The sequence below is a fragment of the Dioscorea cayenensis genome, chromosome 11 (genome assembly GCF_009730915.1).
Source record: "Dioscorea cayenensis subsp. rotundata cultivar TDr96_F1 chromosome 11, TDr96_F1_v2_PseudoChromosome.rev07_lg8_w22 25.fasta, whole genome shotgun sequence".
NCBI classification, from domain to species: Eukaryota; Viridiplantae; Streptophyta; class Magnoliopsida; order Dioscoreales; family Dioscoreaceae; genus Dioscorea; species Dioscorea cayenensis.
Genome location: NC_052481.1, coordinates 15,084,576 through 15,109,193, shown reverse-complemented (window position 1 = coordinate 15,109,193; position 24,618 = coordinate 15,084,576). Strand labels below are relative to the sequence as shown.

The 24,618-nt window shown below is 42.4% G+C and overlaps 3 non-coding genes across 3 annotated transcripts; 1 reads left to right on the top strand and 2 right to left on the bottom strand.

The window, feature by feature from the left end:
- Nucleotides 1-549: 549 nt before the first annotated feature.
- On the bottom strand, nucleotides 550-656 carry LOC120272720. Its single transcript, XR_005540260.1, has one exon. It is a non-coding gene; the product is annotated as a small nucleolar RNA R71 (small nucleolar RNA).
- A 5,307-nt stretch (nucleotides 657-5,963) lies between these two features.
- On the bottom strand, nucleotides 5,964-6,070 carry LOC120272741. The gene has a single exon (XR_005540281.1). It is a non-coding gene; the product is annotated as a small nucleolar RNA R71 (small nucleolar RNA).
- A 13,393-nt stretch (nucleotides 6,071-19,463) lies between these two features.
- Nucleotides 19,464-19,570, top strand: LOC120272883. Its single transcript, XR_005540416.1, has one exon. It is a non-coding gene; the product is annotated as a small nucleolar RNA R71 (small nucleolar RNA).
- Nucleotides 19,571-24,618: the final 5,048 nt, after the last annotated feature.

The following is a 24,618-nucleotide window of genomic DNA, read 5'->3' as shown; positions in this document are numbered from 1 at the left end:
TACAATACTCTGCCAAAAACCCTCCTGAATCCACTTTTCATTGAGGAAACATAACCGGGCACACGTTTATGCCGTAGATCACGTTGCTTCTTCAATAAACGGGTTCATTGGTAAGGATCTTGCTAATAATGAACAAGTCGGGATACGCAAATGTGACTGCACTTTTGCCTCTCCAAATCATTGTAATTGCTTGAATACATATAGGTTGGTGATCTACTTTTGCTTGCTAATAATTGCACGTATTTTTGAGCCTAACTTATGTCTTCGCGTTTGTTCCTTCTAAGATTTCATCAAATGGTGAGTTCGCGATTTACTTTTGGCTTCTTTTCTTAAAATATATCTTCACAACCCTACCTACGGAAAACAACAAAAATACACATGTATTAGCGCTTAAACCTGATAAAAGTAATGCTCATTATAAGGAAAGATCACTTTGCATTCTTAACACACAAGCACTTATCACACTCATTACCTCGAGCTTTGACCACCACATGGGAAGAGATGGTACAGGCTTTCCTTGCTCGTTATTTCCCACCCTGAAAATCTGTGAAGCTCAAGAATGAAATATCTTCCTTTATACAAATGGAATTGGTGTCTCTCTTTGAGACATAGGAAAGGTTCAAGAATCACCTACAGAAATGTCCTCAACATGGGAGAGCAAAGTTGTAGCAACTTACATGAATTTTGTCAATTAACTGGAATCTTCATAGCCTGTATGCCAATCATATACTTTTTGAGAGGGGTTTAAAAGAAGAGTTAGGGCATCTTTTGAGAAGACTTTGGCCACCATTCTAAACATATCAGATCTAGGGCTTCAAGGGAGTTTGAGAGGGCAAATTTCATTAGCAAATCAAAGGAAGAATAAGATTACATTCAAGGAAAAAGATCAAGGAACTTGCTAGTGCGAATCCGGCAAGTTCTCATCACCATCTTCTAGTCTTCATCTTAGGGGAGTTGTTATGAGCTTTGTCTTGTATTTGTTTTTTCTATACCTTCTCCTTTGTTGATGATGAACTAGACTTCTAAAGTCAACGGGCATATGGTGAACCTTGGGATGAACTTGCTTTTGTGGATGTTTTGATTTACATATATGGTATTTGTGTGGTTTGTGGTTTAAGACTTGTGAAGTTTGATGTGTTGATTTGCATGAGAACTGCTATGTTCGAATATGCGTGTAAACCGTAAGTGCACGGGTGTCGAGTAATAATTACCCCAGAGAGTGGGTAGTCGAATCCACATGGAACGGAAATATTAGTATTAACCAATTCTTAGTTATCTAGTCAAAATCAATGGATGTGATGAAATGAACTAATTGCAAGAGTATTAATAAACAAGCAAACAGACAAGAAAAACAAGTAAAGGAAATCTCAATCAATAAAGATCAGGTACGCGGGCATTGCTCCCCATAGGATCTAACTTGAAGCTCAAGATTCACTAAATGCTTCTAAACTGAGTCTAATGAGTCGAGGTAATCCAAAAACAACCACCTTTGCCTCTAAGCCACGGGTACTAATCGCCTATAAGGTCCCAGTGGAGAAATCACTCAATCACAACACCTCACACACCAAATGACCGCAATACGCTCTAGGGACACCTAAGAGTGAAACCGATTCCTAAATATAGATACAACCCTAATTCCCGGCGAAGGATCCCTAACAACCTACAATGTCTCGACAGAGAAATCTCCCAATCTCATGCCTCACACCAAATATGGTTTCATAGAGTCTGGGTAATACGGAGATAGGAAACACTCAATCGGAAAGGAAAGTGAACACTCAACTATCTCATGACTCACCCTCTCAACCCTCTTTAACCTTGAAATTCTAACTCTAATGGAGAACTCTCTCTCATCAAAGTAACAAATCATGCAAATCCAATCAACCATAAGGATCAATAAAACATGCAAGCAATGGGAATACAAGATTAAAAGTCAAATCAACTCGGATTTAATAGAACATAGAGCAAATCAATACAAAAACATAGATCCTAGGGTTCACATGCCCAAATAGCCACTAAGCCCTCAATTGAGCAAGTTACAAAACAATGGTGAATACAATGAAAAGCAATAAAAACCATGAAGAAAAACCCCCTTGAATTCGTGATGATGGCCTTAATTGGTCGCCCAACGTCTTGAAGAATCCTTCTTCGAAACTAGGTCGCCGAAGGCTCCCTCTATGCTATGACCGAGAGAAGATCGATCAAAGTTCTTGATGGACGTCCCCCAATATTGCCAAAGACCACCTTCAAAACTCTAGCCACCTTAACTTCAAAGTGCTCTCTAAAAGCCTCGCCAAAAAGTTCGCAAAGAATAGGTCAAACGGTCTATTCAAAGCCCAAAACCATGCCTGTCACGTGCCCCCACGATCCCATGTGGATTTTCCACGTGCCCGCGTGGGCTACAGAAATTTGCACGCAGGCGCATGAACAGTAATTTCACTACAGTACTGTTGTAGTAAAATTGTTACAGTGTTTTGCTATAGTACTTTTCATAAAACGTGGTCCAAACACTCTTCTCTTTGAGGCCACATGTGCGGGGACACGTCCATGTTGTAGACTATAAGACTTTTCTTCATCGACATATCTTTGAGAGGTCTTGCAATCTTCACAAAGAGAAGGAACATGAAGATGTGGCTGCCTTTGTGACTAATAAGTGCTTGTGCGATAAGAATACGAAGTGTTCTTTGCTTGTGTTGAGCATTAATTTTCTCGGGTTTTAATAATAATATGAGTGAATTTATGTTTCTTTCATGCAGGTAGGGTTGTGAGGCTGATTATGAGAGAAAGAAGCCAATGTAGGTCATAATGCACTAATTTCGGACGAAATCTTGCTAAGGTTCAAACGCGAAGACATAGGTCAGGTTCCAGATGCAGGAATGTGTGCCAGCCTCCTCATACTCGAGTTAGCACAACTAATTGGAGGGACACAAGGGTAGTCACATTCAAGCATTCTGACTTGTGCTTATAGGACAAGATCTCCACCAACATGTCCGTTATTGAAGAAGCAAGGCGATCTACGACGTAAACATGTGCCCGTTTGCATTACCTCGATGAAAGTATGGATCCGGGAGTATTTCAGGCAGTACTGTAGCAGGGTACTATAGAAAACAATGGAGCAAAGATACATTAGCAGCACTGTTTACAGCCGGCTGAGAAAATAGGAAGATAGAGAATCCACACGGGCATTTGGAAATTCCACACGCCCGTATGAAAAATTCACAGGGTCGCCCATATGGGTAAGTGGATTCCCGATTCCAGCAATTTAAAAGCCGATTTTAGCACCGATTTTAGCATTCTTTTCTCCATCTTTTCCCCAACTTGAGAGATGGTGGCGGCTATGGTTTTGAGAGGTATTGGCTAGGGCTTTGGAGAGGTTCTACGGCTCTGACATCACCACCATTTGTAAGAAGGTTAGTGGGAGAGCTTTTATCAGCACCGATTCGACGAGGTGTATCCTAGGCCGGACAAAAGGACCCTTGCGACGAGTAGAGGACTCTCCACAAGACCATCGCCATGACTAACGAGGGGGTTTTCTATGGATGCTTTGTTTTTACATTCGATTTCAATGATTGTATCTAGCTCCATGGAGAGCTAAACCCCTAGTGGGTACTTGGGTATTTGTGAACCCTATGATGTATTCGTTTCATTGAATCTCTTTATTATGCTTTCAATTAATTGATTTTAATTATGAGTTCCAATCGTGGAGACTTTATGAATACTCCCCTAGAGTGACACTAAGGTTGAGAGTTCTTAATGGTAATTCTTGTGAGTGAGTGACACACCATGAGAGTTAGATGATAAATGTCTAAAAGTACGTACTCTGCATGTATTTGTTTTGTAGGATTCTTTATATTTATTTGTTGAATCGATGCCCTTTTGGTTTAAATTGTGTTATTTTTACATTTCAGGCACATTTGAAGCCTTGGGGCCTCGGCGACGCGATTGGGGATAAATTTAGCAACAAAGCGGTGTTTCCACTTTGTAGCATGACCATTGCCTTAGTGCTAGACTCCACCAAACTAGGAAGGGTTCATTGTATAAATACGCCGTGACCATCGGGTATTTGTACCCCTCCAATCCTAGGGTTGAAAACTACTTGTGTTTCCACCCTAACTTGTGAAAACTGACATTCTCCTTGCAATCGTGTGGGAAGTTGGGTGGAAGAGATTCCGCGCTCAACACTTGCACCGATTTAGGGGTCAATTGCCGTGACCATCGGGTTGACCTAGGTTTTGGTTTTCTCGGTCCAACTAGCCACGTGCTTAATTACTCGGTATCCTTTGCACTTTAGTAACCCCCTTGGGAATCCACATCCGTGAACGTTTTCCAACCTTGAGCATCTCCCGTGTTTTGCTTGTTTCGTACTTCTTAAGATTTCATTTCGCTTTTCATTTCGCTTTCTTTTCTTCTTTTCTCCTACCTTGGAATCGGTGAGCTAAACAACAGGTAAGAAGTGAGTAGGGTAGCTCCTCAGGCCCCTTGGGAATACGACCCACTCGTGCATGCACGAATGGTTTATTACTTGACGACCCCGTGCGCTTGCGGGTGTACACACTTTGTGTCGATCATTAGACAAAGCTAGATTGGAAAGGGTTGAGAGGGTGAGTCAAGAGGTAGCAGAGCGTCCCCTTTCCCCTCCAAATGTAATCTATCCTACCTCCACATTCCAAAAGTTCTTTGTGGCCATAATAGAGTGAATGGGCTAAGAGATGACCTTCCCCTGGGGCTTAGTTACGAGTGCAACGGAGTGAAGCTTTGAAGTGATTTTAGCACCTAGGGCTTAATTATGGCTAGGGATCTTCCACCTGGACCAAAGGGTTAGGTCTATACATAGGAATAGGGTTTATCACTTGGAATCCCTAGAGCTCATTGCAATTCTATGCGAGTACGAGGTTTAGAGGTTATTTAATCTCTCCTCCGGGACATGTATAGAGTTAGGCATGGTTGATTTGGGATGATGTAATTAAGGATTTCCATGACTCATTGTTGCATCAATTAGGAAGTATAATAGAGGGTTCTTGCACTCGAAATGATTGTCCTTTGTAGATCAATATCCAGATACCAAATCTTTATCAATTTCCTTACCTTCTCCTTTACATATGCTCTCTATCTTGTTGCTTTTATTTTCATTCTTTCATATTTTGTCATAGTTATCACTGTTCATCTTCCACATTAGTTAAGAAACAACTTAAGTGTCTTTATTACCTACTCTCTGTGGATACGATACTTACTCATTTGGGATTATTACTTCGACACCCGTGCATTTGCGGTTTACACGCATATACGGATGTGTCAAGTTTTTGGCGCCGTTGCCGGGGATTAGGCGTTTAGAGATACGTTGCACTTTGTTTTCTTAGCTATTCATTTATTCATTCTATTTCATATTTTCTTATTCTATCATCGCTCCGATTTCTTTTTCTTTCTTTTTGGGTGCAGCTCCAGGTTATAACTCGAGGGAACCCCTACATACTGATCAAAGAAGATCATAAGTTGAACGTACATTGAGAAGAAAAGGGAAAGAACCTGTGCAAGAACAGTCTAATCTAGCTGATTTGGAAGTAGAAAAATCTAAAGACATGGCAAAACAGAATGAGCAATAGCGGACATTATCCAATTATGCCAGACCTTCAGTATTGGGGACATAATTGAGCATTGTGCATCCCCCGATTATAGCTCAGAACTTCTAGCTGAAGCCGGCATTCATCCATATGTTGCTGCAATCCGCACAGTTCAATGGTTTGACCGATGAGGATCCAAACAATCATATAGAGAACTTTCTCGAGGTGTGTGATATGCTAAAGATAAACGGGGCGACGGATGATGCCATCAAGTTGAGAGCCTTCCCATTTTCCTTGAAATGAAGAGCGAAGCAAGGGCTACACTCATTACCTAGAACATCGATTACCACATGGGAAGAGATGGTAGAAGCTTTTTTTGCCAGTTATTTCCCTCCCAAAAAATCTGCAAAGCTTAGGAATGAGATCTCATCCTTTGTACAATTGGAATTGGAGTCTCTATTTGAGACGTGGGAAAGGTTCAAGGAGCTCCTAAGAAAGTACCCGTAACATGGATTTTCGGAGTGGATGATTGTTTACACTTTTACAATGGTTTAAATCTGAGTACAAGGCAACTCTTGGATGCGCCAGTAGGAGGTACCTTAGGTAGCAAGACCCCCGATGAGGCCCATCAACTAATTGAAGAAATGGGGTTAAACAGCTACCAATGGAATGCTATGGAGATGAAAAATGTGGCCGATCTCCATGAGATTGATGTAGTAACCTTATTGGCGGCTCAAGTGGAATCATTGAGTAAGAAGTTAGATCTCCTAACTTCGAATAGAGTGGCAGCCATAACTACTTACACCGGGTGTGGTGGAGGACATGCTCTATCGGATTGCCCGATCTCTATTGGTGATGCATCTTTGGTTGAGAATATCGATTTTGTGGGTAATGGCATGAGGAATCAAGGAAACCCATACAACAATACCTACAATCTGGGTTAGAAGAGTCATCCCAATTTCTCGTGGAGCAACCAAGGTCCACAAAAGGCCATAGGGATACCAGGTTTCCAACAACAAGCCTCAAACATGGAGAACCGAGTTTCAGGTTTGGAGACCGGAATGAACGATTTGGAGAAGGCCTAAATTAGGTTTGTACAATTATCTGATACAAGGTTCCAATCAGTTGAGGGTACACTTCACAACCACACCGCCTCTTTGCATAATCTTAAAAATCAAGTATGGCAGATTACGAAGTCCTTGTCGTAAAGGCCAAAAGGAAGCTTGCCAAGTAACACCGGGACCAACCATAGAAAGCATGTGAAGGTGATCACTTTAAGAAGTGGTCATGAGATTGAGGTTAAGCTTCCAAGTGAGAAGCCCAATGAACACGCACCCGAGATTATAGAGGTTGAGAAGGGAGCAAGCAAAGAGAAGGAGATGGCACCCCCATCTATGAAGCCAAGAATCCCTTATCCCTCTAGATTGAAGAATGACCAAGGGGATGAACAACACAAGAAGTTCCTGAATTTGTTCAAGCAACTCCACATCAATTTTCCTTTTATTGAGGTATTGGCCCAAATGCCTAAGTATGCAAAATTCTTTAAAGACTTGTTGACCGACAAGAAGAAGTTAGAGGAGAGTGCTTCAGTGATTTTAGATGCATCCTGCATGGCAGTTTTGCAAAAGAACAAGCCGAACAAGAAGAAAGACCCAAGCTTCATCATTCCGTGTAATATTGGCAATCTAGGTGAAGAAATGGCATTGGCGGACTCAAGGGCCAGTATCAATGTCATGCCATACACCTTCTTTCAAATGTTAGGCATGGGCGAGCCTAGGCCCACTAGGATGACTTTGCAATTGGCGGACCGAACAGTGAGACATCCAAGGGGTATCATTGAAGACGTGCTTGTCAATGTGGACAAATACCTATTTCTTGTAGACTTTGTGGTGCTAGACGTCGATGATGATGCGGATGTACCCTTGATACTTGGGAGGCCGTTATTATGGACTTCCAAGGTATTGATTGACATGGACGGCAGAGAGCTAACTTTGAGTGTTGGAGATGACAAGCTCAGATAACGCCTTGCTAAAGGTATGCGGCATTCTCTTGATTTCGATGATACTTTGTATTTTCTAGACACAATTGATGAGATTGTTAATGAATACATGGAGGAAATGTTCAATCTAGATCCATTCGAAGGCTTGTTCAACCAAGAGGAGGACAATGAAGAAGTAATGATGCTTGGTTCGACGGAAGAACTACCATCTACCCCAAGGATCTTGAAGAAGGTGCTCCGAAAATTGAAGAGGGGTGGGAGACGCCATCGAAAATGCTCCATGGTTGTCAGAGATGTGCGTGAACCGAAGAAGTCGGATGAACCATTGCTAGGTGGTCCCAAACCTGATAACTCCCCCTCTACCTTCAAGAGACTTTTCTCATCATGTTTCCAAGCCATGGGTAAGAGGGCAACCTTCATGTATGAGCCCCCGTGAGGTAAGACAAGGTACGTCAAGCTAAGTGACGTTAAACAAGCGCTTCTTGGTAGGCAACCCAAGTGTTTACTGTTTTTGTAGTTTAGTAGTTTAGTGTGTGTATGAATAAAGTGTTGAGTGTTGGTGTCTTGATTTTTATATACTTGTGTTGCAATTTTATTGTGGGATTTGAATTATCATCATGTGTTCTCATGTGGATTTGGAGAAGTTGGGTCATTTGAGCTATTTTTCATATTTTTCACTGGTAAAATGTGCATGTTAGGGTAGGCGAGTGTGTAAACAAACATCTTCATAAAGTTTCTCCAGAGCCTGCAGAATTTTCTAAAGCATCCAGAGAAAATCCACATCCGTGGGGATTTTCTGCACGCCCGTGTATTTGCATTGCGAGCTCATCCAAAGAAGGCATAGGGGCGTGAACTCGCCCCTGTGAATGACCATGAGATTCTCGCACTCCCGTGGGTAATTTCCGCACAGGCGTGGGAATTCTTGCAGAGATTAGCAGATTATCCCAAGACCATACTCCGACGTGGACTAGACCCTGTGGGCAACCTTGTGAAAATCGCACGGGCGTGGGGTACTTTCCGCACGCCCGTGTGAATCTCTATAGAGGAGCTCTCTCCATCCCGAGAATATACAGCGGCATGCGCTTACCCCTGTGAGTTGGGCCTGTGAATGTCCACGCCCGTGCTGAATTTCCATACGGGCATGCAGAACACTTAGCAAATTTTTTTGGATGTCCAGAGATGCCACAGGGGCGTGCGGCTGCCCCTGTGGGTCAGGTGCACGGGCGTGGGTATTTTCTGCACACCCGTGCGAGAGCATTCAGAAGCAGTAAGTGTTTTCCCGAGATCGCCCAGTAGCGTGCATCTGCCCTTGTGAGGCTTTCCTGTGGAGACGCACGGGCATGGGTAATTTCTGCATGCCTGTGCGGATATACCGAACGCCAAGAGGCGCGAGTCCTCTTAAAAGGATTATCTTTTCTCTTCACCCTCATATCCTCCATTTGTCTGAGAACACTCCTATATTGTTTCCTGACCTCGTATCACCAATTTGGAAGGATTTTGCTTGGTTTTCCGGCCTTTTCAAATCTTTCTCATCTCAACTCGATGATAAGCCCTATCTTTGATTTCCTTCACAAATTCATGATTTTCATCGATGAAACTAGTCAATAATGCTTCGTTTCTTCAATTAGAATGTTTATTTATATTTAAAAAGAAAATGAACCATTATAATGGTGCATTTGTGGAGTTTGAGGCGTGGTCGTGCGTTTGTTCACGCCCCGTGGATCCACACGGGCGTGCGGAAATTCCGCACGACCGTATGGATTTCTGCAGCTATGTTTAATTAACTTGTTTGATCAATTCTCTTTTAATTTTTACATATTATGGTACCTTGATCAAAGAAGCAAGATGATCAGTGACCGCGAGAGTCGTCTCCTGAGTCCGAGAGCATGAGATTCACCATCCTGTGCACTAGGCTCTGTTCAAGCATTTGTCGAGACTTCGGTTCGAATAGACTCGGTTCTTAGACATGAGCATACTGAGGGATTTACAGCAGGTAGACGAGCTCACCGATGAGGTTGAGGATATCGTGTCGGTGTGTGGTTGGAGGTAGTTGTTGTCGATTAGAGAGGCAGCCATCTGGGAGCTTACACTAGAGGTTCTGTTGTCATTCGAGTTTGACAGATCCTATGCGAGATTCGACGACCTCGACATTATTCAGTTCAGAGAACTTGGACATCACTATAGTCTGAGTATCACTTAGTTCTCAGTTTGGCTCGGCTTGTACGAGGAGGCATTTACAGACACTAAGGAGTACTCTCAGTTACCGACATATTATCCTGGAGCCCTAACCCCAGTATGAGCCGAGGGTGTCCAAGGCCACGTGTTTTTCCCAACCTGCGTACCGATATCTACATTCCATCATGAGCAGGTCAGTGAATGGCCGTTGTGATAGCACTGGCATTCTGAGCCGGCAGGAGCTTCTGAACTTGTATTCGATGATGCAACGCATACCGATCCATCTAGGGCACATCGTCGCTGAGTACATTCGACATCAGGGCCACTGTGCTAGATTGGGAGCGATCTTCTAGGGCCCTTACATTACAAGACTAGTTCTGGGCATGGGTCTCTTGGGTGATATTCGCGGGGCTGAGAAGATAAGTATACCTGCACCCCTGAGCCTAGAGACGATGAGATTGATGGGCATGGTTCGCATTATTCGCATGGGGGTTTATGCTCTGGTTCTACCGGTCCTAGAGATAGCCGAGGAGGAGGGTGATGATGCCGAGGCTTCCTAGCCTGCCCCCGAGCCTCAGTTAGCACCTATGGAGACTGAGGCGCCTCTGGTGACAGAGGACGCACCCCTCGTGCGCATGTTTTCACCATCTCGAACCCATGATCAATTTGAGAGGCTCGAGAGCAATGTGGGGGTGATGCGGACAGAGGTAGCAGAGGCTTGAGCAGAGATTGCCGATATTAGGGCTGCGCAGGCCGCACAGTATATGGAGTTTATGGTAGTTTTGACACATTACAGCAGATCTTAGAGCGAGACATCGGCTTGTCATTTTCCCTATATCCGAGGACTCCTCAAGCCCTCTTGGTTTCTCCGGCACCTCCATCTCCTATTCCAGCATCGGTTGACCCACTATGTACTTTATCACCAGCAGCAGTAGAAGTAGAGCCAGAGGATGACATCGACACTTGATTTTATTTTCCTCGTCTTTTATTTCCTCATTTTATTTTGGACTTGTACACTCAGAAAGGACTCTCCTTCTGAGTTTATCTTTTATTTTGTTGTCTCGAGTTGTATTCATTGCTTCATCTTTTATATACTTGAGTTGTTTTATTTTTATTGAGCTTTACTGAACGTCCTCGTGTATGCGTGCAGGTGGTCTTGTCATCATGGGAATTGAGACTTTGTCATGGGCACGGCCAAGGTGTTTCGGCACTTGGCCGTGTGAGCTTCACAACCCGTTGGAACAACACTCCCAAAGATTTAGCTCCATCAAATTCAACACTAGGAGTCAGGGGAGTATTGCTCTGATTGCTTCTCCCACATTTGAATCATCTGAATTAAATTCATTTACATTATGAGTGATCTTGCATGTGTACATTGAGGACAATATACAACTTAAGTGTGGGGGGAGAGTTTCATAGTGCACGCATCTCATTTATAGTAGTTTTGTGATAAGTGCTTGTGCGATATGAATGCGAAGCATTATTTCCTTATGTTGAGCATTACATTCCTCGGGTTTTTACACTAATATGTGTGTTTTTATGTTACTTTCGTGCAGGTAGGGTTGTGAAACCAATTATGAAGGAAAGAAGCCAATGTGGATCACAATGCACCGATTTTGGAGAAAATCTTGCTAAAGTTCAAACGCGAAGATATAAGTCGGTTGCGAGATGCTAGAGTGTGTGCCAACCTCCCCGTATTTGAGTTTACACAACCATTTGGAGGGGTACAAGGGCAGTCACACTCAAGCATTCCGACTTATGCACATAGAACAAGATCTCAATCAACTTATCCATCATTGAAGAAACAAAGCGATCCACGGCATAAACGTGTGCCCATTTATGTTACCTCGATGAAAAGTGGATTCGGGAGTATTTCTGTTAGAGTACTGTAGCAGGTTAGTGTAGTAAATCACTATAGCAGTTACTGTTCACAGCCGGCCGAAAATCGCAGTTTTAGAGAATCCACGCAGGCGTGTGGAAATTACCCACGCCCGTGTGGAAATTCCGCATGGGCGCGTGAAGCATCCACGCCCGTGTGGAAATTCTGCACGGGCGCATGAAGCATCCACGCCCGTGTAGTCGCCCGATTCCAGCCCTTTTAAACCCGAATCAGCCCCGATTTTGGTATTCTTTTCTCCATCTTTTCCACAACTTGAGAGAGGGCTTCCGCTAGGGTTTCGAGGGGTATTGGCCAAGGTTTTGGAGAGGTTCTACGGCTCTGACATCGTCATTCCTTAGGAAGAAGGTTGGTAGGGGAGCTTCCGTCGAGGCGTATCCTATACCGGACGAAGGAATCCTTGGACGACGAGTAGAGGACTTTCCACAAGACCATCAACACGACTATCGAGGGGGTCTTTTTATGGACTCATTGCTTTTACATTCTATTTCTTTGATTGTACTTAGCTCCATGGAGAGCTAAACCCCGAGTGGGTACTCGGGTATTGTGAACTCTAGGATGTATTTGTTTCTTTGAACCTCTTTATTATTCTTTCAATAAATTGATGTTTATTGTGAGTTCCAACCTTGAATGCTTGATTGTATGAACATTTCCCCTAGAGTGACACTAGGGTTGAGAGTTCTTGTGGGTAACCTTGTGAGTGAGTGACACACCACGAGAGTTAGACAAAGCTAGGTTGGAGAGGGTTGAGAGGGTCAGTCGAGAGGTACAGGAGCGTCCCCTTTCCTCTCCGGCGTGATAGATTCTACCTCCGTTCCTCGAGTTCTTTGCGGTCATAATAGAGTGAATAGTGTAAGGGATGAACTTCCGTTGGGGCTTAGTTGCGCGTGCAACGGAGTGAAGCGTTGAGGTGATCTTAGTATCTATGGCTCAATTGTGGTTAGAGACCTTCCACCTGGACCAAAGGGTTAGGTCTATAATTAGGAAGAGATTTATCACTCAGATTCCCTAGAGCTCATTGCAACTCTATGCGAGTAAGAGGTGTTAAGATTGTTCGATATCTCCTCCAGGACATGTATAGAGTTAGTCATAGTTGACCTTAGATTTGGGACTATGTAATTAAGGATTTCCGCGACTCATCATTGCATTGATTAGGAAGCATAATAGAGGGTTCTTGCACTTGAAACAATTATCCTAGGCTGAGCATTATCCGGGTACCCCATCTTTATCGATTGCCTTACCCCCTTCTTTACTTTTGCTCTCTTACTTGTTGCTTTTACTATTGAGAATTAAATCATTGTCACACTCATTATCATTGATCTTTTATATAGCTAAGAATCAATTTGAGTATTTTTTATTCACTACTTCCTTTGGATTCGATAACCGCTCACCCGGGATTATTACTTCGACAAACCCGTGCACTTGCGGGATATACGCAAGGGGATCTTGTCATTTTGATTTATATACATGCTCACATAGCCAACGGCGGTTCACCATAGTTGCATTGATTGTATTCTTGAGTTTAGGAGATTTTTTAACATTGAATGTTTTCATGCTCTCGTTTTTGCTTGAATTTCTAGGAATTTTTGACCGATTGACACTTGTTGCACTACTCAATCTTTGAACTCTTTTGGAAACTAATGTTTGATGTATAAGGGACTAGTTATAGTCGTTTCTTGTGTTAATTCTGAAAAAAAATGGAAAAATTGAAAAGAAGGAACAAAATAGTTTTATTGTTTATTTGTGCTTGTTGGGGTGTTTTGAGTGAGTTCACACACTTACACAACTTCGGGTTTGTTGTCCTTTTTTATTCAAGTTTTTAGCTAGAGCATTGATTTTTTGTATTTAGTGTGGAAATTTCCCTTCCTTGTAGAATGCTTTCTTTGTATGCTTTGGTGAACCTGAGGCCAAGCACTTCCAATATTTCCTTCATCTATGCATATAATGTTTTAATCTTTGCTTGAGGATAAGCAAAAGCTTAAGTGTGGGGTAGTTTGATAAGTGCTTGTGCGATAAGAATACGAAGTGTTTTTTCCTTGTGTTGAGCATTACATTTCTCGGGTTTTAACGCTAGTATTAGTGTATTTATGTTACTTTTATGCAGGAAGGGTTGTGAGGCCGATTATGAGAGAAAGAAGCCAATGTGGGTCGTAATGCACTAATTTCGGAGGAAATCTTGCTAAGGTTCAAACAAGAAGACATAGGTTTGGTTCCAGATGTAGGAATGTGTGCCAACCTACTTGTACTTGAGTTAGCACAACTATTTGGAGGGGCACAAGGGCAGTCACATTCAAGCATTCCGACTTGTGCATAAAGAACAAGATCACCACCAACATGTCCATTATTGAAGAAGCAAGACGATCCACAACATAAACTTGTGCCCGTTTGTGTTACCTCGATGAAAGTATGGATTCGGGAGTATTTCAGGCTGGCACTATAGCAGGGTACTATAGTAAACAATGTAGCTAAGATACTGTAGCAGCACTATTCACACCCGGCCGAGAAAACAGGAAAACAGAGAATCCACACGGGCTATGGAAATTCCACGCGCTCGTGTGAAAAATCCATAGGGGCGGCCACATGGGCGTGTGGATTGCCCATTCCAGCCTTTTAAAAGCCGATTTTAGCCCCGATTTCAGCATTCTTTTCTCCATCTTTTCCCAAACTTGAGAGAGGGCGGCAGCTAGGGTTTTGAGAGGAATTAGCTAGGGCTTTGGATAGGTTCTACGGCTCCGATATCGTACGCCGTTTGGAAGAAGGTTAGTGGGAGAGCTTTCGTCGGCACCAATCTGGCAAGGTGTATCCTAGGCCAGACAAATGTGCCCTTGCAATAAGTAGAGGACTCTCCAGAAGACCATCGCCAAGACTAATGAGGGAGTTTTCTATGGATGCTTTTTTTTTCATTCAATTTCATTGATTGTATCTAGCTCCATGGAGAGCTAAATCCCTAGTGGGTACTTGGGTATTTGTGAATCCTAGGATGTATTCATTAAATTGAATATCTTTATTATGCTTTCAATTAATTGATGTTTATTATAAGTTCCAATCTTGGATACTTGATTGTATGAATACTCCCCTAGAGTGACACTAGGGTTGAGAGTTCTTGTTGGTAATTCTTGTGAGTGAGTGACACCATGAGAGTTAGACAAAGCTAGATTGGAGAGAGTTGTGAGGGTGAGTCGAGAGGTAGCGGAGCGTCCCCTTTCCCCTCCAAATGTAATCTATCCTACCTCCACGTTCCAAGAGTTCTTTGCGGCCATAATAGAGTGAATGGGCTTAGTTGCGAGTGCAACGGAGTGAAGCATTGAAGTGATTTTAGCACCTAGGGCTTAATTGTGGCTAGGGATCTTCCACCTGGACCAAAGGGTTAGGTCTATACTTAGGAATAGGGTTTATCACTTGGAATACCTAGAGCACATTACAATTCTATGCGAGTACGAGGTTGAGAGGTTATTTAATCTCTCCTCCGGGACATGTATAGAGTTAGGCATGGTAGATTTTGGATCACGTAATTAAGGATTTCCACGACTCATTGTTGCATCAATTATGAATTATAATTGAGGGTTCTTGCACTTGAAATTATTGTCCTAGGCGGATCAATATCTGGGTACCCCATCTTTATCGATTGTCTTACCTTCTCCTTTACCTGTGCTCTCTATCTTGTTGCTTTAATTTTCATTATTTCATATTTTGTTACACTTATCACTATTCATATTTCACATTAGTTAACAAACAACTTAAGTGTCTTTATTCCCTACTCTCTGTGGATATGATACCCACTTATCTGGGATCATTACTTTGACACAAGTGCACTTGTGGTTTACATGCATATACGGACGTGTCAGTGCCTTTCCAACTAGTGAATTGACTTGAATCCTCATGGAAGTTGGCACACATCACCACGTTCATGGACTCTTCTCATATCTTGGTCCTTGAATTGAACAAGAACTCCCAACAATGTGTTTTTATAGCGTATCTTTGCTTCCTTTTTAATCTTCAAGGCATTCACAACCTATATGCATAAAAGAACACCAAATACACAATATGAGACATAAACCATGGTAAAAATGATGCTCAATGCATGTAAAATATATATAAAAACATGTCTACTCAAGCACTTATCAAGAACTCTGTATTTTAACTTCTGGGTTGCACTTGGTAGCATGACCATCGCGGTTGTACTAGACACACTTGGCTTTTAAGGGATTCATGTTTGAATACACCGTGATTATCGAGTATTTCATACCCCTCCAACCATTAGGGTTGTACCTAGTTGAGTATTGGCCTTAATTAGAGATATCTTATCACTTAATGCAATCATAGGAGGATTTGGGTGGAAGTGATTCTAACCCAATACTTGTATGGGATTATTGGTTATCGCTGTACCATAGGGGGTAGCTTACTGTTGGATGTCTCTTGGCCCAATCACCATTGCCTTTGTAATTTTAGCATCCCTATAGTTTTAGTAGTCCGGAGGGGATCCTAGCTCAAGGACCTCGCACTTTCATTGCTACTTGCTTCTTTAACATGCTTATGTGGTGAGCCTTAGTCCATGTGTTCACAGTTTTCTCTTTGTTATTTTTCTTATCTTGTTTTAGTCCAATATTTTGTTCAATTAGACAGTGTCATCTAGGTGAAAGTACTAGTAGCTCTTGGGACCCAAGGGAATAAGACCCTCTAGTGTGTGTACGAGAGGTATTACTTGATAACCCATGTACTTGCAGGATCACAATCAAATTACTTTGAGGAGTGCTCAAGAACTTGAGAGTAAGCTTCCAGCTAAGAAAGTTGCTCATGAATCGCCCAAGGAGAAAGAAATTGAGAGAAAGGGTAAGGATGAGGAGATGGCATCCCCACCTTACAAACTAAGATTCCCTTACCCTTCAAGGGTGAAAAATGATGAAAATGATGAGTAGTACAAGAAATTTCTGTGCCTCTTCAAGTAGTTTCACATCAATATCCCATTCATAGAGGCATTATGATTTTAGAGGAAATTTCTATGTGAAGTTCTTGAAGGACCTCTTCACCAACACGAGGAAATTAGAGAACAGTGCATCTGCCATTTTATTTACATCATGCTCGACGGTGCTATAGAAAAACATGCCGAACAAAATGAAAGAACCCGGAAGCTTTATTATTCCATGCAACATTGGGTATTTAGGTGAAGAGAAGGCATTGGCGGATTTAGATGCAAGCATCAATGTAATTACCATTGATACTTGTAATGCCGTTCTTGCACACTTCTAAAGGTCTTATTGATATGGACGTCGGTGAAATGACGCTGAGGATTGGGGATGAGAAGTTGACTTATCGCCTCGGTGAGCCCATATGACACTCTCTTGATTTTGATAACACCTAGTATTTCCTTGATACCACTGTTGAGCTAATTGATGATTGCTATGTCCAGATCCATTTGAAGGATGGCTAGAACAAGAGGTCGAGAATGAAAAAGTTTCATCACTTGCTCTAGAGGACAAAGTTCATCAAGATACCCAGGGATTATGAAGAAAATGCTCAACAAGTTGAAGAGGTCGAGAGGTCGCTACAAGAAACACCCCAACACTTCTGCGGATGAGAATGCATAAGCTAAGAGTGACACTCCCTCATTCGGTATCAAGTTCTATCACTCTATCTTTAACTTGCAAAATTTATGTTCATCATGCTTTAAGGTTGCAGGTAAGAGGACATCTTTCCTTCATGAGCCCCCTTGAGGTAAGCATCAGGTACATCAAGCTTGTGATGTTAAACAAGCGCTTCTTGGGGCACAAACAAACTATTCGGGGTACACCAACCTTAAAAAATTATTTATGCAAACAAACTAAACTAGAAGATAAGAAAACAGTAAACACTTGGGTTACCTTCCAAGAAGCGCTTGTTTAACGTCACTAAGCTTCACATACCTTGTCTTACCTCACGGGGGGTTCATAGATGAAGGTTGAACCCATGGTTTGAAAGCATGATGTGCAAAGTCTCTTGAGGATAGAGGGTGAATTATTGGGCTTCGAACCACCTAGTGATGGTTCATCCAACTCCTTTGATTTACGAGCATCTCCAATAGCCTTGGAGTGTTTCCGGTGGCATCTCCTAGCCCTCTTCATTTTCCGGAGCACCTTCTTCAAGATCCCCGGGGTAGATGGTACTTCTTCCGTCGAACCAAGCATCATTACTTCTCCATAATCCTCCTCTTGGTCGAACAAACCCTCGTATGGGTCCGGATTGAACATTTCCTGCATGTATTCATCAACAATCTCATCAGTAGTGTCTGGAAAGTATAAAGTATCATCAAAATCAAGAGAATGCCGCATGGCTTCAGCAAGGCGGTATGTGAGCTTGTCATCTCCAACCCTCAAAGTTAGCTCTCCGCCATCCATGTCAATCAATGCCTTGGAAGTCCGCAAGAACGGTCTCCCAAGTATCAAAGGTACATCTACATCCTCATCGATGTCTAGCACTACAAAGTCAACCGAAAAAATGTACTTGTCCACCTTGACAAGCACGTCTTCAATGATGCTTCTCGGATGTTGCACTGTTCGGTCCGCTAGTTGCAAAGTCATTTGAGTAGGCCTAGCCTCGCCCAAGCCTACCTTTTGAATGAAGGTGTATGGCATAACATTGATACTGGCCCCTGAGTTTGCCAATGCCATTTCCTCAACTAGATTGGCAATATTACACGGAATGAGGAAGCTTCTCGGGTCTTTCTTCTTGTTTGGCATGTTCTTTTGCAATACCACCGAGCATGAAGCATCTAAAATCACTAAAGCACTTTCCTCCAACTTCATCTTATTAGTCAACAAGTCTTTCATGAACTTCGTATACTTAGGCATTTGGGCCAATGCCTCAACAAAAAGGAATATTAATGTGGAGTTGCTTGAACAAACTCAGGAACTTCTTGTACTGTTCATCCCCTTGGTCATTTTTCAATCTAGAGGGATAAGGGATTCTTGGCTTCAAAGGTGGGGGTGCCACCTCTTTGTCTTTGCATGTTCCCTCTTCTACCTCTATAACCTCGGGTGCGTGTTCTTTTGGCTTCTCACTCAGAAGCCTACCTTCAACCTCACGACCACTTCTCAAAGTGATCGCCTTCACGTGCTCTATATGGTTGGTCTCTATATTTCTCGGCAAGCTTCCATGTGGCCTTTCAGAGAGAGACTTCACAATTTGCCCCACCTGATTTTCAAGGTTATGCAAAGAGGCGGTGTGGTTGTGAAGTGTAGCCTCGACTGATTCAAACCTTGTATTTGCAGATTGCACAAATCTAGTCAAGTGCTTCTCTAAGTCATTCATTTGGGTTTCCAAACCTGAGACTCTGTTTTCCACTTGAGGGGCTTGTTGTTGTTGTTGGAAACCCGGTGGCCCCATAGCCTTTTGTGTACCCAGATTACTTTATGAGAAATTGGGATGATTCTTCCAACCCGGATTGTAGGTATTGCTATATGGGTTTCCTTGAGGTCTCATGCCATTACCTACAAAATCAACATTCTCCACCGAAGAAACATCACTGATAGAGATCGGGCAATCAGAGGGAGCATGTCCTCCACTACACTCGGTGCAATTAGTCACAGCTGCCACTCTATTTGAATTTAGAAGATCTAACTTCTTACTCAAATTTTCCACTTGAGCTGCCAATGAAGTTACCTCATCTATTTCATGGAGACTGGCCACTTTTTTCTTCTCCCTAGCATTCCATTGGTAGTTGTTTAACCCCATTTCTTCAATTAACTGACGGGCCTCATCGGGGGTCTTGCTACCTAAGATACCTCGTACTACAGCATCCAAGAGTTGCCTTGTACTTGGGTTCAAACCATTATAAAATGTCTGAACAATCATCCACTCTGGCAATCCGTGTTACAGGCACTTTCTCAGTAGCTCCTTGGATCTTTCCCATGTCTCTAATAGAGACTCCAATTCCAACTGAACAAAGAATGAGATCTCATTCCTAAGCTTTGCTGATTTTTTGGGAGGGAAACAACGGGCCAGAAAAGCTTCTACCATCTCCTCCCACTTGGTAATTAACGCTTTAGGTAATGAGTATAGCCACTGCTTTGCTCTCCCCTTTAGGGAAAATGGGAAGGCTGGCAACTTGATTGCATCATCCGTCACCCCGTTTATCTTCAACATATCACACACCTAAAGAAAGCTCTCAATATGACTGTTTGGATCTTCATCGGCCAAACCATTGGATTGTGCGGATTACTGCAACATGTGGATGAATGCCGGCTTCTGTTTGAAGTTCTGAGCTGTAATCGGGCGACACACAATACTCGACTGTGTCCCCAACACTGAAGGTCTGACATAATCGGATAATGTTCGCTGTTGTTCATTCTGTTCTGCTATGTTTTCAGATTCTTCCACTTCCAAATCAGCTAAATTAGACTGTTCTTGCACAGGCTATTTCCCTTTGCTTCTAAGTGTATGTTCAAGCTCAGGATCTCCTTCAATCAATATTGAGGGATTCCCTCGGGTCATAACCTGGAGCTGCACCCAAAAAGAAAGAAAAAGAAATCAGGACGATGATAGAATAAAAAGATATGAAATAGAATGTATGGTGAAATAGCTAACAAAACAAAGTGCAAAGTATCTCTAAACGCCCACTTCCCGGCAACGGCGCCAAAAACTTGACAAGGTCCCCTTGCGTATATCCCGCAAGTGCACGGGTTTGTCGAAGTAATAATCAAATATGAGCGGGTATTGAATCCACAGGGAGTAGGGAATAAAAACAATTAATCCGCTTCTTAGCTATATGAGAAATCAGTAATGATAAGTGTGACAATGATTCAATTCTCAAAAATAAAAACAACAAGTAAGAGAGCATGAGTAAAGGAGGAGGTAAGGCAATCAATAAAGATGGGGTACTCGGATAATGCTCAGCCTAGGACAATTGTTTCAAGTGCAAGAACCCTCTATTATGCTTCCTAATAAATGCAATGGTGAGTCGTGAAAATCCTTAAAAACATAGTCCCAAATCTAAGGTCAACTATGCCTAACTCTGTACATGTCCCGGAGGATAGATTAGATAACCTCTCAACCTCGCACTCGAGTAGAGTTGCAATGAGCTCTAGGGATTCCAAGTGATAAATATCTCTCTCTAATTATAGACCTAACCCTTTGGTCCAGATGGAAGGTCCCTAACCACAATTAAGCCCTAGATACTAAGATCACCTCAACGCTTTACTCCGTTGCACGCGCAACTAAGCCCCAGCGGATGGTCATCCCTTAGACCATTTACTCTATTATGGCCAGAAAGAACTCGAGGAATGGAGATAGAATCTATCACGCCGAAGGGGAAAGGGGATGCTCCTGTACCTCTTGACTCACTCTCTCAACCCTCTCCAACCTAGCTTTGTCTAACGCTCGTGGTGTGTAACTCACTCACAAGGTTACCAACAAGAACTCTCAACCCTTGTGTCATTCTAGGGGAAATGTTCATACAATCCAGCATTCAAGGTTGGAACTCACGACAAACATCAATTAATTGAAAGTATAATAAAGAGATTCAATAAAACAAATACATCCTAGGATTCACAAATACCCAAGTACCCACTAGGGGTTTAGCTGTCCATGGAGCTAAGTACAATCAAAGAAATAGAATGTAAAAGCAATGAATCCATAGAGAAACCCCCTAGATAATCGTGTCGATTGTCATGTGGAAAGTCCTCAACTCGTCGTCTAAGGATTCTCTGGTCCGGTATAGGATACTCCTTGATGGAAGCTCCCCTACCAATCTTCTTCCTATGGAATGACGATGTCGGAGCCGTAGAACCTCTCCAAAACCTTAGCCATTACCTCTCAAAACCCTAGACGAAACCCTCTCTCAAGTTGGGGAAAAGATGGAGAAAAGAATCCTGAAATTGGGGTTGAAATCGGCTTTAAATAGAGTTTGAATCGGGCATCCACACGGTCTTGTGGATTTTTCACACGTCCATGTGGAATTTCCACATGGGCGTGGGTAATTTCCACACGCCCGTGTGGATTCGTTAGAATTGTGATTTTCGACCGACTGTGAACATTGCTACTACAGTACTTTTGCTACAGTACCTGGCCTAAAATACTTCCCGAGTCCATACTTTCATCGAGGTGACGCAAACGGGCACACGTTCACATCGTGGATTGCTTTGCTTCTTTAATGATGGACAAGTTGGTGGAGATCTTGTTCTATGTGCATAAGTCGGAATGCTTGAGTGTGACTGTCCTTGTGCCCCTCCAAATGGTTGTGCTAACTCAAATACGAGGAGGTTGGCACACATTCTAGCATCTCACACCCGACCTATGTCTTCGCGTTTGAACCTTAGTAAGATTTCCTCCAAAATCGGTGCATTATGATCCACATTGGTTTCTTTCCTTCATACTCGGCCTCACAACCCTACCTGCACGAAAGTAACATAAAAACACACATATTAGTGTAAAACTCCGAGAAAAGTAATGCTCAACATAAGGAAAGAATGCTTCGTATTCATATCACACAAGCACTTATCACTTTTCTAACCCTCATGTTGTGGCACTCATCCACAAAGATTACCAAGATTGATTCTTAACCCTAGTGTCACTCTAAGGGAAAATCAATTCAACAAATATTCAAGATTAGAACTAATTTAAAACATCAATTATTGAAACATAGTAAAAGATCAATGAAACAAAATCATCCTATGGTTTACAAGTCCAAGCATCCACTATTGGTTTAGTACTCCATGAAGCAAGATACAATAAACAATGAAATCAAATGTAAAAGCATGCAATCCATAAGTAAAACCCCCTCATAGTCCGTATCGAAGGTCTTGTGGAGTAGCCTCATCTTCTCCAAGGGTCTCCTCATCAAGCCTAGGGCACACCTCGCCGAATAGATACAGACAAAAGCTCTCCTAATAACTATCTTCCAAAGGAACGCGATGTCAAAGTCTGTAGAACCACTCCAAAGACCTTGCCAAAGCCTTTCCAAATCCTAGGATGGAGCGCCTCCAAAGATGGAAAAAATATGGGAAAAGAATCGTTCAAAATATCTCAAGTTGCAGCTTAAATAGGGGTAGAATCGGGCATCCATAAGGGCGTGTGGAATTTCACGCCCGTGTGAATTTGTAGAAATTCAATTTCTGCGAGCTATGAACAATAACTGCTATAGTACTTTTGTTACAGTAATTTGCTACACTGCTGCTACAGTACTTCACAAATAAATACTCCCAATTCCATATTTTTCATCAAGGCCATACAAATGGACACACATCTATGCGATAAATCGCGTTGCATCTTCAATAAAAGTCATATTGATGAAGATCTTGATAGTAATGCACAAGTTGGAACACATGAGTGTGACTGCTCTTGTGCCCTTCCAAAATATATATTAGCTTGAGCACAATGGAGGTTGGTATACACTCACTTGTCTTCGCGCACAACTTGTGTATTTGAATTTGTTCACTCCAAGATTTCATCAACAGAATGCATCCATGATTTACTTTTGGTTCCTTTCTTCCACTATTGTCTCCATAATCATACATATACAAAAGAACACAAAAACACATGCATAAGCGATAAAATCTGAGAAAAGTAATGCTCAATATAAGAAAAGAATACTTCGTATTAGTAATACACAAGCACTTATCATGGTTCCCCATACTAAGAGACTAGCTAGCAAGCGACCTCTTAAAACTTCTCCAGAATAGGTTGTGTTCGTTGTACCTAAGCATCAAGTGATATTCGAGCGCTTCTAAAAGCTCAAATTTGGACAGTCGCGAGTTCCTGATTTATGTACTTTAGAGGAGATTGAGTTGGAAGATGATATGGCATAGGAGGTTTGTGAGCTTCTTTCTGTAGGTGGTTAGCAGAGGCTACTTTCTATTAGGGATCTGGCTATTCGCACAATTACTTTAGAGGTGCTTGCTTCATTTGAGTTTGATCGATCGTATACTATTTTTAGTCAGGAGGACACAATTCGGTTCTGCGCCTTCAAACAGTATTACAACATCAGTTTGATGCAATTTTCAGGTAGGCTTGCACTGTATGATGATGATTTCATTCATACCGAGGAGTACACTCAGCTTCCAACTGATTATCCGCTCGGAGTGACTCCTTAGTTTGTTACCCGAATGTTGTGTGGTGATAGTCAGTATAAGCCAGGGCTTTCTAAGGCCTCGTGCCTCATTCGACCATCACATAGGTATATCCACACCGTTCTTAGCAGATAAGTCAACGACCATGGTGATAGCACCGGATTTTTGAGCCTACTGGAGCTTCTTTACTTATACCGTGCATAGTGAGTCCCTAGTCTTAGGGCATATTGTGGCCGAGTATCTGCGACATTATGGTCAGTACACTCGGGTTGGAGTGCTAGTTTTTGGGCCGTATATCACTTGACTTATTAGTAGTATGGGCTTGACTGTGGTGACTCGAGGGGTAGGGAAGATAACTATTCCTTCTCCTTTTGGAGTTGATACTATACCATTGATGGGCATAGTGAGGAGGACTGCACCTGGCAGGTATGTTCTAATTGTCCCTCTACTGATGAGTCTGAGGAGGAGATTAATGAGGCTGAGGGTTTCCAGCCAGGACCACCACCATAACAAGATCCTATGGTGACTGATACTCCCGCATCAGCTTCTAAGGCTACTCCGGTATATGTACCTTCATCGTCTCCCGCCCATGATCATTTTGAGAGTCTTGAGAGTGCTATGGAAGCCCTTTATACCAATTTGGATGTGGTGGGCATGGCTCAGGTCACGAATTATGATGAGGTGATGGCACGTTTTACACTTCTACAGTAGATCCTAGAGCGAGACTCTACATCATCTTGCTCACCTCAATCTCGAGCATCACCAGGATCTTCTGTTGCACCAGCACCACCAGCAACTGCAGATGACATCAATACCTAAGGTGTCTCGTTCTTTATGTTTTTATTTATTATACTTTTGTATTTTATATTCTCGTTGGACTTGTATTTCTCAAAAAGGTTCTTCCTTCTGAGTTCATTTTCCTCCTTTAATTATTTTGTTTGCTATATCGAGTTA